At 44.9% G+C, this 13122-nt stretch overlaps 1 protein-coding gene across 1 annotated transcript in view; it reads left to right on the top strand.

Annotated features, from left to right (window-relative positions):
• Positions 1-3646: 3646 nt before the first annotated feature.
• The window catches only part of DPF3 (double PHD fingers 3), a 293080-nt gene continuing 283604 nt past the window's right edge, over positions 3647-13122 (top strand). Inside the window, exon 1 of the mRNA XM_053889564.1 lies at positions 3647-3788. The gene's annotated coding sequence lies outside the window, so the exon portion shown is untranslated. The remainder of the gene's footprint in view (positions 3789-13122) is intronic.

The following is a 13122-nucleotide window of genomic DNA, read 5'->3' as shown; positions in this document are numbered from 1 at the left end:
AAAAAAAAAAGAGGAAGGTAATGATACAAAAAAACCCACTCATTATCACAAGGTAAGAGGTTAAAATGACTGGGGGTATGTAATATTTTTTAAAACCTCCATTTTAGGTCAGCACAAACTTAATTTCCCCCCCTATTTCCAGCAGCATTTCATTCTGAGGTTTAACATGGCAGGCCAGTATAAAGTTTTACAGTTCAGTACAGCAGACCCCCAGGCCCACGGTTTCACTTTCCCCAGCTTTGGTTATCCTCCATCAGATCCAGAAGCAGAGGATCTTCCTCTGGTTAGATCTTCAGAAGATCAGTAACAGCCTATTGTGTCACAACGCCTACACGTTGATTCATCTCACAGGCATTTTATCATCACATCATCATAAAAAGGATGAATACCATAAAATAAGAAGTTTTCAGACAGACCATGTTCACATTAACTTTTATCACAGTACACTGTTGTAATTGTTCACTTTATCATTAGTTGTTGTTCACCTCTTACTATGCCTAATTTAGGAACTAAACTTTATCACAGGTATGTATGTATAGGAAAAACATAGTATATACAGGTTTCAGTACCATCCATGGTTTCAGGCATCCACTGGGGGTGTTGGAATGGGTCCCCCCAGACAAGGGGTACTATTGTAATCCTGGATTCTGAGTCATTTTAAGATAAAAATGGAAAAAAGTGTAAGAAAATTAATTTTCTTAACATTTCAAATCATCTGCTTGTTGATCCTCTCTTAGTCAACAGGTAGATATCTGTCCCCTTCCAAATACACTTGGCTGACAGCAATCTCTGAAAAGGAACTCTTAATCTGCTGTCAGCGAGCACTATAAACCCCAACACATAAAACCAGAAATAGACAGGACCACCTAACTCATGCTCTGAAACCTACTGTTTTTCTTTCTTATTATACTTTCTTGAGGCACTGATGAAGATGTTTTGCAGTGACCAGAACACTGCAACCGCCAGGCCAGCAAAGTCCTGACAGCAACAGAACGCCGAAGACCACATCCCAAACATTCCCTCCCCGGGCCACGATCACTTGCTATACACATACCCACCCACTGTGATCACATCCTGTCTGCTCTTTTGCACACACCCTCCTGAACCTCTCCCTATAAAACTACAGGTGTCCATCTTGCAGGCTGGGACGTCAGTTAAGGCTGGAGCCTGCCACCTCCTCTGGTTGCCGGCACGGAAATAAAATTCTCCCTTTTTTCCAAACCCTTGTCTCTTATTACCGGCTTCTCTTGCCATGAGTTTTTCCCAATTAGTTCCGAAACAGTGTTGGCAAACCTAGTCAGGAGGTGTGCTTTTGATTTGCCAAGCTCCCTTGGGATTCCCAGGGATGGAGCAGTTGGCCTCACAGGGAACCAAAGCTGCCCTCTTAGTTTCCTGAGGTACTGGCTGAGAGAGATCGTTGGGTTATGTTCTCACATTATCTAAATGAGGTGGATAATCTGGTGGATACCTAGAACTTCTGAAAAACCTATAAACCTTCCTCATTAACCTTTGCCGTATTTTGGCAGGCAGCAGTGTATATCTGTAACGCTTTGAGGTGAAATAGAATTCAGTAGTGATAGAACTGAAATACAGTCTTGGTATCCTTGACTTTTTGGTTTTCAGAACTGCCAATAGGTTTCTCCAGATGAAAGCTGTTTGGATAGCACCCACTCTAGCTGTCTGTAATTGGGTTCTGCCTGTGAAACAACATACCAAACAGATGGTTTTGCGGACTTGTCCTTTCTAATTCTGCTTAGCTTCCCCATTCCTTGCTGTTAACAGTTGCTGTAAAGTCGTCTCATTTCATTTTGGCCTTGGCTGCATAAGCTTTCAAAGGTTCACCTCCTTTGGCTCCAAGTCTGAATCTCCACTTGTGGATAATCCAGAAGTTGGGCAAGTTCCTGAGTTTTTCGGGCCCTGCTTCAAAATCTAGGGTCTCTGTAGAGGCCTAATGGAGGATCTCACCCGGAGGTCGGCTTTGCCTCACAGTCAGGCAGTTCTCTCCAAAGGAGCGGCCAAGATTTGGCACAGCTCTCCAAAAGGCCTACGGCTGGAATATCCCAGTTTTCCTGATAACCGGCACTCCCCCTCCCCCAAGACAGCTCCTGCTCAACTCCATACCATGTGGGATCAACTCCACACCATGTGGGATTGTGGGGCTGCCCGGGCCTCTATTCTTCCTGCACACTGGGAGCAGGCATGATTCTCCTTGCTCCAGCCCAGGGCTAAAATTCAGCATGGGGTACAGGCTCCATCTCCCCCACCGGAGACCTCAGGTTGGGAGGCCCTGGCAGCTGGGCCTCAGCATTCGGCCTGGAGCCCAACGAGGCCCCTTTGAGGCGCCTGGGCTGCATGGGGCCAAGGTTTCTTTCTGGGGTGATGAAAATGTTCTGCAATAAGATCATGGGGATAGTCGCACGACCTTCTAAATATACTACAAAACCCACCCAGCTGTACCCTTTAAAATGGTGGATTTTATGGTATGTGAATTATATCTCAAAAACAAAGATTTACTACGCATCAGGATATTTAAAAGTGAGAAACATCCTAAAACTCTAACAGGGTAATTAAGGTTATAGAGACTCTGGATTGTAATGTGGAAAATGCTAATGCTGAACGGTTTGTAAAGCAGAATACAAAATGGCCTCTACTAGGAGCTTGCCAAGCCCACCTTGAAGTTTTTTTTTTTTTTTTTAACTATTTTACCAATGAGGAAACTGAGGCTTAGGCTAAGTATCTGACCCAGCAGGACACACTGAGTGGTGGAAAAGGAATCCCACCCCCGCTGGTCAGGCCCCTGGGCTTGGTCACCCACAGAACACCACTCCAACTCTAATTTCCATTGTTATTTAAAGTCAGACTTTGGGGTTTTGGAATTTTGTTTCCCCCAGAAGTTGTCCCGGTTTTCTTTCCTGCTTGCTGTTTGGTTCACAGGACAAGGTGTGTAGACTACCCCACGCCCACCTGGGGGAAAAGGGGTATCACTGAGGTCAACGGGGGGGGCGGGGTGCGATGAGGCTTCCAGGACCCTGAGAACAGGGAAAGGTGGCTCTCCCGCTAACACGCAACTCGGTGCGGAGGTTAGCTCGGAAAGCTTGGGTTCAACCCGGGGCTCCACCATTCACTAGTTCAGTAGTCAGCCTGGGCGAGCGAAACCGCACTAGGCCTCTTACTGCGTCTGACAAAGGTAGTCCTGCCCACCTCACTGGGCTGGTGGGGGTGGAAACTTACTTAAGGCTTGGAAAATAGCTGGCACAATGCCTAGCACTCCGTTAAGCGCTCAGCGTGCACACAACCTCAACTTTAAGGAAAACCGCCACCAAGGGTCCGCGGTCCAGCCTAGTGGCAGGTGTCGGGCGCCACCTTCAGCAACAGCGCTTAAAAAAAAAAAACGCTCTTTCGCGACCGACGCAGAGCGGCGACACTCGCGGTCCCCCCCCCCCCCCCCGGTGTTCAGAGCAGAAGAACCTACCAGACGAGACGAGCCAGCTGTGCCCGCCCACGAAGCCCGCGCACGGTAGTTCGCCGGCCCAGCCCCCCACCCACCCACGCCTCGGTCGGGCCGGCGTTCCACGTGCTCGGCTGCTCCCCGCCCCTTTCTCCGGCCTTCCCCCGCGGCCCATCCCATCCCGAGCCCTGTGAGGGGAGCAGCAGCGGCCCCCGGACCGACGCCAAAGGTCACGCTCGTCGGCAGACACTTACTTCTTAGAGCGTCCCTTCTGGATCTCTCTCGGGCCCAGGACCGGCACCAGTACGGGCTAAGCGTGGAAGGACCCGGAAAGACCCAGGTATAGCGTCCGCCACTTAGTGGCGTCCGTTTTTGTGTTGTCGCAGCGGATAGGACTAGGCGGCCGCCCCTTCCTTCTTATTGGACGTGGCTTCTGACTGTCTACGCCAATAGGGTGGATCTTGGAGGGGGCGGAGATTGGGGGTTCGGCTTCGCCCAGGCCTGGCGTAGAGGCCGCGTGTCTGCCTGCGAGTCTGGGGCGGGGCCGGACGCGTTTGGGGCGGGGCCGGGCAGGGTAGGAGGGTGAGTTCTGACCCCGGAAGTTCCGAGGCTGCATCCTCGGAATAGGTGGGTACCTAACCCAGCCACGGGGTAACGCAGCCAAGGGGTACCTTGTTTCCCCGAAGCCGATGGGTCCAGCCCGGAGAAATCCTCTCGCCGCTCGGGACTACTACCTTCAAAGCTGAGACTTGGGGAGGAGGAAAGATTTTGTTGAGGGAAGGGGAAAGGAGTCTCTTAGATGAGGGAGAAAAAGGAACGGGTGGTGACTTCTTGGGCAGTGACCTCAGGTGGCTGAGGCTGCTGTTCCTAGATGGCTCTAAGGTGCAGAGGAACGTGGCCTGAACTGCCACTAGGAATCTCGCTCCTAGGTCTAGTTCTGTTTTCCCTCTTTGCTGTGTGACCTAGGACGAGTCTTTTACCCTTTTGTGCCTGCATGAAACAATGAAGTTGATCTGCTGTTCCGATGTTCTCTCCAGCGCAAAGTTTGTTCATACCAATATTTCTAGAATGTTCTATGTATGCTGTTTCTGTACCAGGTATCAACTGACAGCTATCAGAACTTCTAGAAACCTGTGATGGGCACTTGGCCAGAAGGGACGGTTCTGTGAGAAGATCTGGGTCCAAATAGGCCAGGCTTGAAAAAAGAAAAAGAAATTAAACAAATAGGTCAGGGTTGGTCGTTTTCCCTAGCAGGCCTGGCACACCATGTGCCTTTTTAACCCAGGCCCCTATGCGTGGCTGGACCAATTAGGAAATGGGTTGTGTGGTTTATCAGTTGTATCTCTATGTGAAAGCATTTCAATCCATAATAAGGTAGAATTTCTACTCTCCAGGAGTTTACAAACAAATGCAGGGTGTGGAGCAGGGGAGAGGTGGCGAGGGGAATGAGAAGTGAGTAGAGTCACAATAAAGGACAGCTTTGTGAAGCTTGAGTGGCCCACAAGAGAAGGCAGAGAGAAAAACTCTAAACTGAACAAACCTGACTGGAAGCCTGTTCAAGGAACAGGAATTCGTTTGGCTGCATGGGAGGGGAGTCTGGGAAGCAAAACCAGCCAGATAGGTTGGGCCAAATGTTAGGGAATGGACAGGGCGGAGGGGTCCGAAGGTTTGAGAATGGGGCAGGTCAGGACTGACGCTGGGCTTCGGAGAGATCAGGGCAGCACAGCAGAAGAGACTGGAGAGGAAAAGATTGTGGACGTCGGCGGGGAGGCTCTTGAGGAGCTTTACTGCAGCAACAGTTCCTGTGAAAGGTAGTCAGGGCTGAGCCAGAGTGGTGGCAGCTGGGATGGAAATGAGGGTAGATGGGAGACACATTTCCCAGTAGGAAGCATCTGCGAGGCTTGATGAATTCTGTGGGAGGAGTCAAATGGGATTTCAAGCCGGAAGAGCTAGGGTTGCTGGAGGATGGCAGGAAGGAGTTGGCTTTGGGGCCGGAGCTGAGTGAATGGCAGCCAGCCGCCAGAGAGCTGGTTCTGCCTTGGGGATCTGCTACAGGCGCACCACGGAACGATCAAAGAACATTTGCAAATCAAGGCTGAAAGGGAGCTTGGTCTTGGGCAAGTCATTTGGCTGTCTGTGAACTTCAGTTACCTCACAAAGTGACGATGATCCCTTACTGAAGAGGGTTATTAGGAGGAGTAGATGTGGTGACTGCTTGGCCTACGTGCCCATGGATTGAGCACCCTCTGTTCTGAGGAAGGCTGGGTATCTGGATGGTGCATGTTACCATCAAAAGTAAAAACAATTCCTTTTTTTTTTTTTTTTTTTTTCCATTTTATCTCCAGAATTTGAAGTCAAGGCAGGCACAAGTTTTTCTCTGAAATGGCATCTAAAAGGAATAGCATTTGGGGCGCCTGGGTGGCTTGGTCAGTGAAGCATCCGACTTCGGCTCAGGTCATGATCTCACGGTCCGTGAGTTCGAGCCCCGAGTCAGGCTCTGTGCTGACAGCTCGGAGCCTGGAGCCTGCTTCGGATTCTGTGTCTCCCTCACTCTCTGCCCCTCCCCCACTCATGCTGTGTCTCTCAGAAGTAAATGTTAAAAAAAATTTTTTAAAAATTAATAACATTCAATTTGACATTAAAGGAAGAAACATACTTATATAGTCCTTGTCATGCCACATATTTTCTAAGCCCTTTCCATAGATTCATTCTTCTCATTGCAACAGCCCTGTGGGGTAGGTACGATTAACAACACTAGTTCACTGATCAATTGAGTCATAGAGAGGTTAAGTAACTTGCTCAAGGTCACACAGTAAGTGGCAGAGCCAGGATTTAAACTCAGGCAGTCTGGTTTCAGAGTTAGTGCTCTGGAACTATTTCAAAACTATTGAAAGTTACAGCACTCCAGTTTGATGTAAAATACGTATAATTCCTAATACAGAGAAGTGATTTTCTTAATATATAAAGTACTACAAATAAACTCAATGGAAAAAATGAGCAGTGGGGTGCCTGGGTGGCTCAGCTGGTTAAGTATCCAACTCTTGATTTCAGCTTAGGTCATGATCTCACGGTTTGGGAGATAGAGCCCCAAGTCGGCTCTGCAGTGGAGCCTGCTTAATATTCTCTCTGTCTCTCTCTCTGTCTCTTTCTCTCTGCCCCTCTCCTGACTGCTCTCCCTCTCTCTGTCCCTCCCCTGTTGCTCTCTCTCTTTCCCCACCTCTCTGTCAAAATAAATAGATAAGTTAAAAAAAAAAAAAAAGAACAGTGGCCATATACAGAAAAGGAAGAAAACATGAAAGGATCCTCAGTGTCACTCAATATAAGGAAAATGTAGTTTAAAACTCCTCTGACATAACCTTTTCATAACCAGATTGGCAAAATCCAGAAGTTAATGCTCAGTGAGGCTCTCCTACAACCTCTAAGGGAGTCAATTTGGCAGCATATCAGTATTATCAAAATAAAAAATGCATATACCTTTGACCCAGCAATTGCACTGCTGAGAATTGATCCAAAGAATATATTTGCTTATGTGCAAAATGACTTAGGTACATGGAATATTGTGTAATAGCAAAAGTTTGGAAGGCATCTTAATGTCTTTTAGTAGGAGACTAGTTAAATAAATGATGGTGCATTCATAGTGGAATACTATGCACTAAAAAAAATAAAAAGAAAGGTTCTTTTATACACTGACATAAAATTACCCCCAGGGTAGGGACCCCTGAGTGGCTTAGTCAGTTCAGTGTCTGACTCTTGTTTTCTGCTCAGGTCATGATCTCACAGTTCGTGGGTTGAAGCCCCTGCCCACTGTGAATGCAGAGTCTGCTTGGGATTCTGTCTCTCTGTGCCTGCCTTGCTTGTTCTGTCTCACTAAATAAATAAATAAACTTAAAAAAAAAATACCCCCAAGATAGATACTTGGTGAAAAAAGCAAGGTGAAGAACAGTATGTAAAGTATTATATACAGTTAAAAATGTGTATGTGTGTATGCATGTATATCTCCCTGGAATGATAGATAGGAAACTGATACCACTTACCTCTAGGGAGGGGACCTGGATGGTTAGGAGACAGGGATGACCAAAAGTCTCATTGTGCCTTTTGAATTTTGATCATATGAATATAGTGCCTATTGAAATATAAAATTTATGGGGCACTTGGGTGACTCAGTCAGTTAAGCATCTGCCTCTTGATTTCGACTCAGGTCATGATCCCACGGTTGGTGAAATCGAGCCACATGTCAGGCTCTGTGCTGACAGTACAGAGCCTGCTTGGGATTCTCTTTCTCCCTCTCCCTCTGCCCCTCCCCAGCTCACACACGTGTGCTGCTTCTCTCTCTCAAAATTAATAAATAAACATTTAAAAAATATATAAAATTTAAGTGTTAAATGAACATCACGTACAGCAACCAACTGCCAAAGTTACTAATTTTAAGAGGTGATATGTAGGGGCGCCTGGGTGGCCGAGCGACCTGTCATGATCTCAGGGTCATGGGATTGAGCCCTGAGTCGGGCTTTGCACTGAGCATGGGATTCCCCCACCCTTCTCTCTTTGCCCCTCTCCCCTGCTTGCTCTCTTAAAAAAAAAAATGTAAATGCCTTGCTAAAGGAACTAGAATACCCGTCAAATCCCATCATGGACACATTAATGGAAAATATAATCAATACAGGAGAAACAGAAATTAACACATCAATTAAGTGATAGCAGTCCACCACAAGCACAGAAAAAGTATCCTTGTAGTCAGAATTTGTCAATATTTATTCAGTAGTTTATGTTTATTCAGTGTTTATTCACTGGAAATCTGCATCCAGACTAACTCTCCAGTCCTTTCCCTAATGTGAATTACATTTTCTACAAGACTCTCCAACCCTCTTTGTACCATTATATTCACCAAACTGCTGATGACTGCTTCTACTACCCAGGAAACATGATTCTAGAAGGGAGGGAGCTTTGGGTAATGGGCAAGAATATTCTAGATACTAGGAAGTTATATATCCCAGTAATAATAAAAAATTGGTATTCTATGTACTTGGATGGACTGAAGCAGTTTCTAAGGATCTGGTCCAAGTAACTGATAATATCAAATGTTGGAACCCCCAAACTCAAGGACAAGACTCGTGGTGCTTCTAAAATGTCATTCTTAGCTAGTAAACAGCTTGACCAATTCAACAATAATACACACTTGATGCAAAAATTTAAGAAACAGAAAAGCACAAAGTTTAAAAAAAAAAAAGGCCCTGGGGCGCCTGGGTGGCTCAGTCGGTTAAGCGTCCGACTTCGGCTCAGGTCACGATCTCGCGGTCCGGTCCGTGAGTTCGAGCCCCGCGTCAGGCTCTGGGCTGATGGCTCAGAGCCTGGAGCCTGTTTCCGATTCTGTGTCTCCCTCTCTCTCTGCCCCTCCCCCGTTCATGCTCTGTCTCTCTCTGTCTCAAAAATAAATAAACGTTAAAAAAAAAAAAATTAAAAAAAAAAAAAAGGCCCCAAATGACCTATGATAAATCCATTCCTTGAAAAAAAACTACGGTTAATATTTCAATATCTTTATTTCTAAGCATGCATTTGTTGAAGTTGTTTAATAGTTCATTAATTTGTTCAAATATTTATTGAGTACTGGGAATGCTATGCCTGTTCTAGGTAATGGGGATGTAGTTGTATTTTTTTAATAATTAAAAACTTCTTTTTGAAACAATCATGAACTAATAGAAAATTCCAACTATAATACAGAGAAATTTCCCACTGGAATATTCTTAGTTTGTATTTTCTACAGTATAACCAATATGTATATATTAAAATATGTATATATTGGTTATACTGTAACCACAATTTAACCATCAAAATCAGGAAATTAATATTTTTATACTGCTACCACCCAATCCTTGGCCCCACTCAAGAATCACCCATTCGTCCCAATAATTTTCTTTATGGCAAAAGGATCCAGTTCAGAATCACATGCTGTATTTAGTTATGTCTCAAATCTCCTTTGGTCTAGAACAATTCCTCAATCTTTAATTTTCATGACCTTGACGCTTTTGATGATGGCAGGCCAGTTAATTTGTAGAATGTCCCTCAATTTGGACCCTCATTTTGGGTGTGTCTTATGTTTTCCAGGATTAGATTCAGACTGTATCTTCAACAAGGAAAGCACAGAGGTGACACTGTATTCTCATTGCATCCTGTAAGGTGGGACATAATTTTGATTTGTCCCATTATGGATGATGTTAACTTTCACTTCTTGATTAATGTCAGACAGGCTTCTCTAATGTAAAGTTACTCTCTTTTTGAAATTAAAATTTATTTTAGGGACACCTAAAGTCAGTTCAATGTCCTACTTTGGCTTAGGTCATGATCTCGTGGTCCATGAGTTCAAGCCTCACGTCGGGCTGTATGGTGACAGCTCAGAGCCTGGAGCCTGCTTCAGATTTTGTGTTTCCCTCTCTCTCTGCCCCTTCCCTGCTCACACTCCGTCTCTCTCTCTCTCTCAAAAATAAATAAACATTAAAAAAAAGTTCGGGGCACCTGCGTTGCTCAGTTGGTTAAGCATCCAACTTTGGCTTAGGTCATGATCTCACGGTCCGTGAGTTCGAGCCCCACATCAGGCGTTGTGCTGACAGCTCGAGAGCCTGGAGCCTGCCTCAAATTCTGTGTCTCCCTCTCTCTCTGCCCCTTGCCCTGCTTGTACTCTGTCTCTGTCTCTGTCAAAAATTAATAAACATTGGGGCGCCTGGGTGGCTCAGTCAGTTAAGTGGCCGACTTCAGCTCAGGTCATGATCTTGCGGTCCGTGAGTTCGAGCCCCGCGTCGGGCTCGGTGCCGGCAGCTCGGAGCCTGGAGCCTGTTTCAGATTCTGTGTCTCCCTCTCTCTGACCCTCCCCCGTTCATGCTCTGTCTCTTTCTTTCTCAAAAATAAATAAACGTTAAAAAAAAATAAAAAAAATTAATAAACATTAAAAAAATAAAATTAAAGGTTATTTTAAATTTTGAAATAATTATAGACTCACAGGAAGTTGCAAAAATAATATAAAGAAGTCCCTGTAACCTTCATATAATTTCCCCAATGGTAACATCTTACTGACATAACCATAGTACAAGGTTACTTTTTTTTTTTTTTTTTTTGTAATTTGGTATTTGCGAGTCTATGTAAATGTCCTATTCTTTATCAAGCATTCAATTAATTAATCTATTTTAATTAATGGACTCAGAGTTTCCTAACATTACTTCGTGGGTTAAATCCATTCTCATCATTACTTATTTTTATGCTAAAATAGTCCCAGTTTGGTAGTAGAAGCTCTTCCAACTGACCTCTGTGTCCTTTTGACATGTCCTCATTATTCTTTGGTCATTCTTTTCTGGCAAAAGATGTTGCAGGCTCGTCTGATACTTTTCCCTGCCCCAGGCCTAAAATGAGTTATTTCTCTAAGAACTCCTAGTACCATTTAGTGGACAGTGTTACTTAGAAGCCAAGATCTGAGTGCTATGCATACTTGTTATTAGGGTGTCCCTGTTGTAGGGCCCACTCAGGGTCACAGTTGGGAATATACCCCCACACACTTCCACACACAGTGCACACACAAACACACACACACATTTATGTCTGTATTTACTTCCGTATCTATCTATCTATCTACCTATGTCGAAAACCATGAATTAATACCGGTGCCTCCAACTCCAATCCATCATCGCAGGGCTCATACAAGTTTTCTCCCTTTCCATATTTGTATCTTCTTCTCTAACAGTGAATTATCTTTAACTTACTTACTTATTTGATCAACTCTTCTGGATATAGCCATACATACAGGATTCTCTGCCACCATTCCTTTCCCAGTGCCGATGCCCTCCTAACCCCACACAGGCTCTGAGAACCCGTGCTGGGATATACTCTCCACCCCCCTCCAAGGAGGATGCCTTCCTCACTCTTGGGCTCCAACATTCCATGTGGGGATATAGTTTTGGACAGACAAAAATCCTTGCTTTCAAGGAGCTTACGTTCTAATGGTGGGGCAGGAGGAACAAAGACATAAAGATAAAACAGGTAATGGTAAGTGCAATGAAAGAATAAAACAGGATAAAGTGATAAGAAGGGACTGGGGTGCTACTGTGGATTGGTGATGTGTGGGTTATTCTCTTTATGTACCATTCTCCAACGTTATTTGCCCTGCTCCATGCATACCTACACAATGCATCAATTTGGCTTCTCTACTGCCTGCTTTCTGATGGAGTTCAACCAGTAGGAGATAGGTGGGTGAGGGAGAGAGAAATCTCCCTGCTTTGGGATGTATTTTCCAGCAGTGGCCCCTCCTTGGGCTTCAGCTCTCACTAGGCTCCAGAAATTGCATATCTTCTTCTTGTCCTTTCAAGCCCTCTGGTAGTAATAGCTTCTCACTGTTGGCTAGTGGGTGGGTGCCCCAATGGTTTTGTTTCTCTTTACCCTGCTTCCACCTTTGTTAATATTTCCATCATTCAAGTCTCTTGAACCCTCTGAGCTACATGGTATTTCAGGAAAGGGCTCTTTAAGAAAATGACTCTTTTTGTTTAAACAATTTTTGTGAGCTATTTTTTTTCAGGTCAGTGTGTATTCTTACACAATATGATTTTCAAAAACTCACTCTGATCACTTAAAAAAGGAAAACGTTAACCAGGCTTGTCTTTCTGAAATTGAGTGCAGAATGGATTCATTTCTTGTCCTGCCCCAGACCTGAGGGCTAAGTAGCTTGTGCTGTGTTTTATTTTTTTATTATTTATTTATTTATTTATTTATTTATTTATTTATTTTTTTGTGCTGTGTTTTAAAGGGGGTGGCATTGATGGGGCGTCTGGGTGGCTCAGTCGTTTGAGCGTCCAACTTCAGCTCAGGTCATGATCTCACTGTCTTGTGAGTTTGGGCCCCGCGTTGGGCTCTGTGCTGACAGCTCAGAGCCTGGAGTCTGTTTCGGATTCTGTGTCTCCCTCTCTCTCTGCCCCTCCCCAGCTCACGCTCTGTCTTTCTGTCTCTGAAAAATGAATAAACCTTAAAAAAAAAAAAAAAAAGGGTGGCATTGAGGAGGACACTTGTTGAGATGAGCACTGGGTATTGTATGTAAGTGATGAATCATGGGAATCTACTCCCGAAGCCAAGAGCACACTGTTTCCATTGTATGTTAGCTAATTTGACAATAAATTATATTTTAAAAATAATAAATAAAACCTTCAAAAAAAAAATAAAGTGGGTGGTCTGCATACTGTCGTGACTCTACCCCCCCGCCTCCCCAGGCATCCAGTTTATCCAAGTAATTCCATTTTGGGCTTTTTTCCCATACGGACTGTATTTCCTTCATGAAGCTTCATCCTCAGCTGTGCATTTCTCTACTCTCCTCCCCCCAGGGAGGGATCTCAGTCATTAGGAGTTGATGGAGCCCTTTTTTGGAAACACAAGCCGTTGCTTACTTTTTCCACCTTCTTTTATTACCCTGTCTACTTGTGCCAAGAATTGTGCTTCCATCTAGAGGATTCTTCAAATAGTTTCTAAAACTCCTCTCCCGCCCTGCTAAGCATTTGCAAGCCTGGGGTCTTCCCAGGGTGGCCTGGGTTGGAGAATGAGAAGGGACCTGCGGGAAGAGTATTCTGTGCCATAGCTTCTGTCAGCATCGCTCATTTCCTTGGCAAGCTGGAAGGATATTAAAAGGAATCACGTTGTTTCCCATGACT

Source organism: Panthera pardus, unplaced genomic scaffold (genome assembly GCF_024362965.1).
Source record: "Panthera pardus isolate Hobbes unplaced genomic scaffold, ASM2436296v1 HiC_scaffold_24, whole genome shotgun sequence".
Lineage (NCBI taxonomy): Eukaryota > Metazoa > Chordata > Mammalia > Carnivora > Felidae > Panthera > Panthera pardus.
Note: the sequence above shows the minus strand (reverse complement) of the source record. Positions and strands in the feature narration are given on the sequence as shown.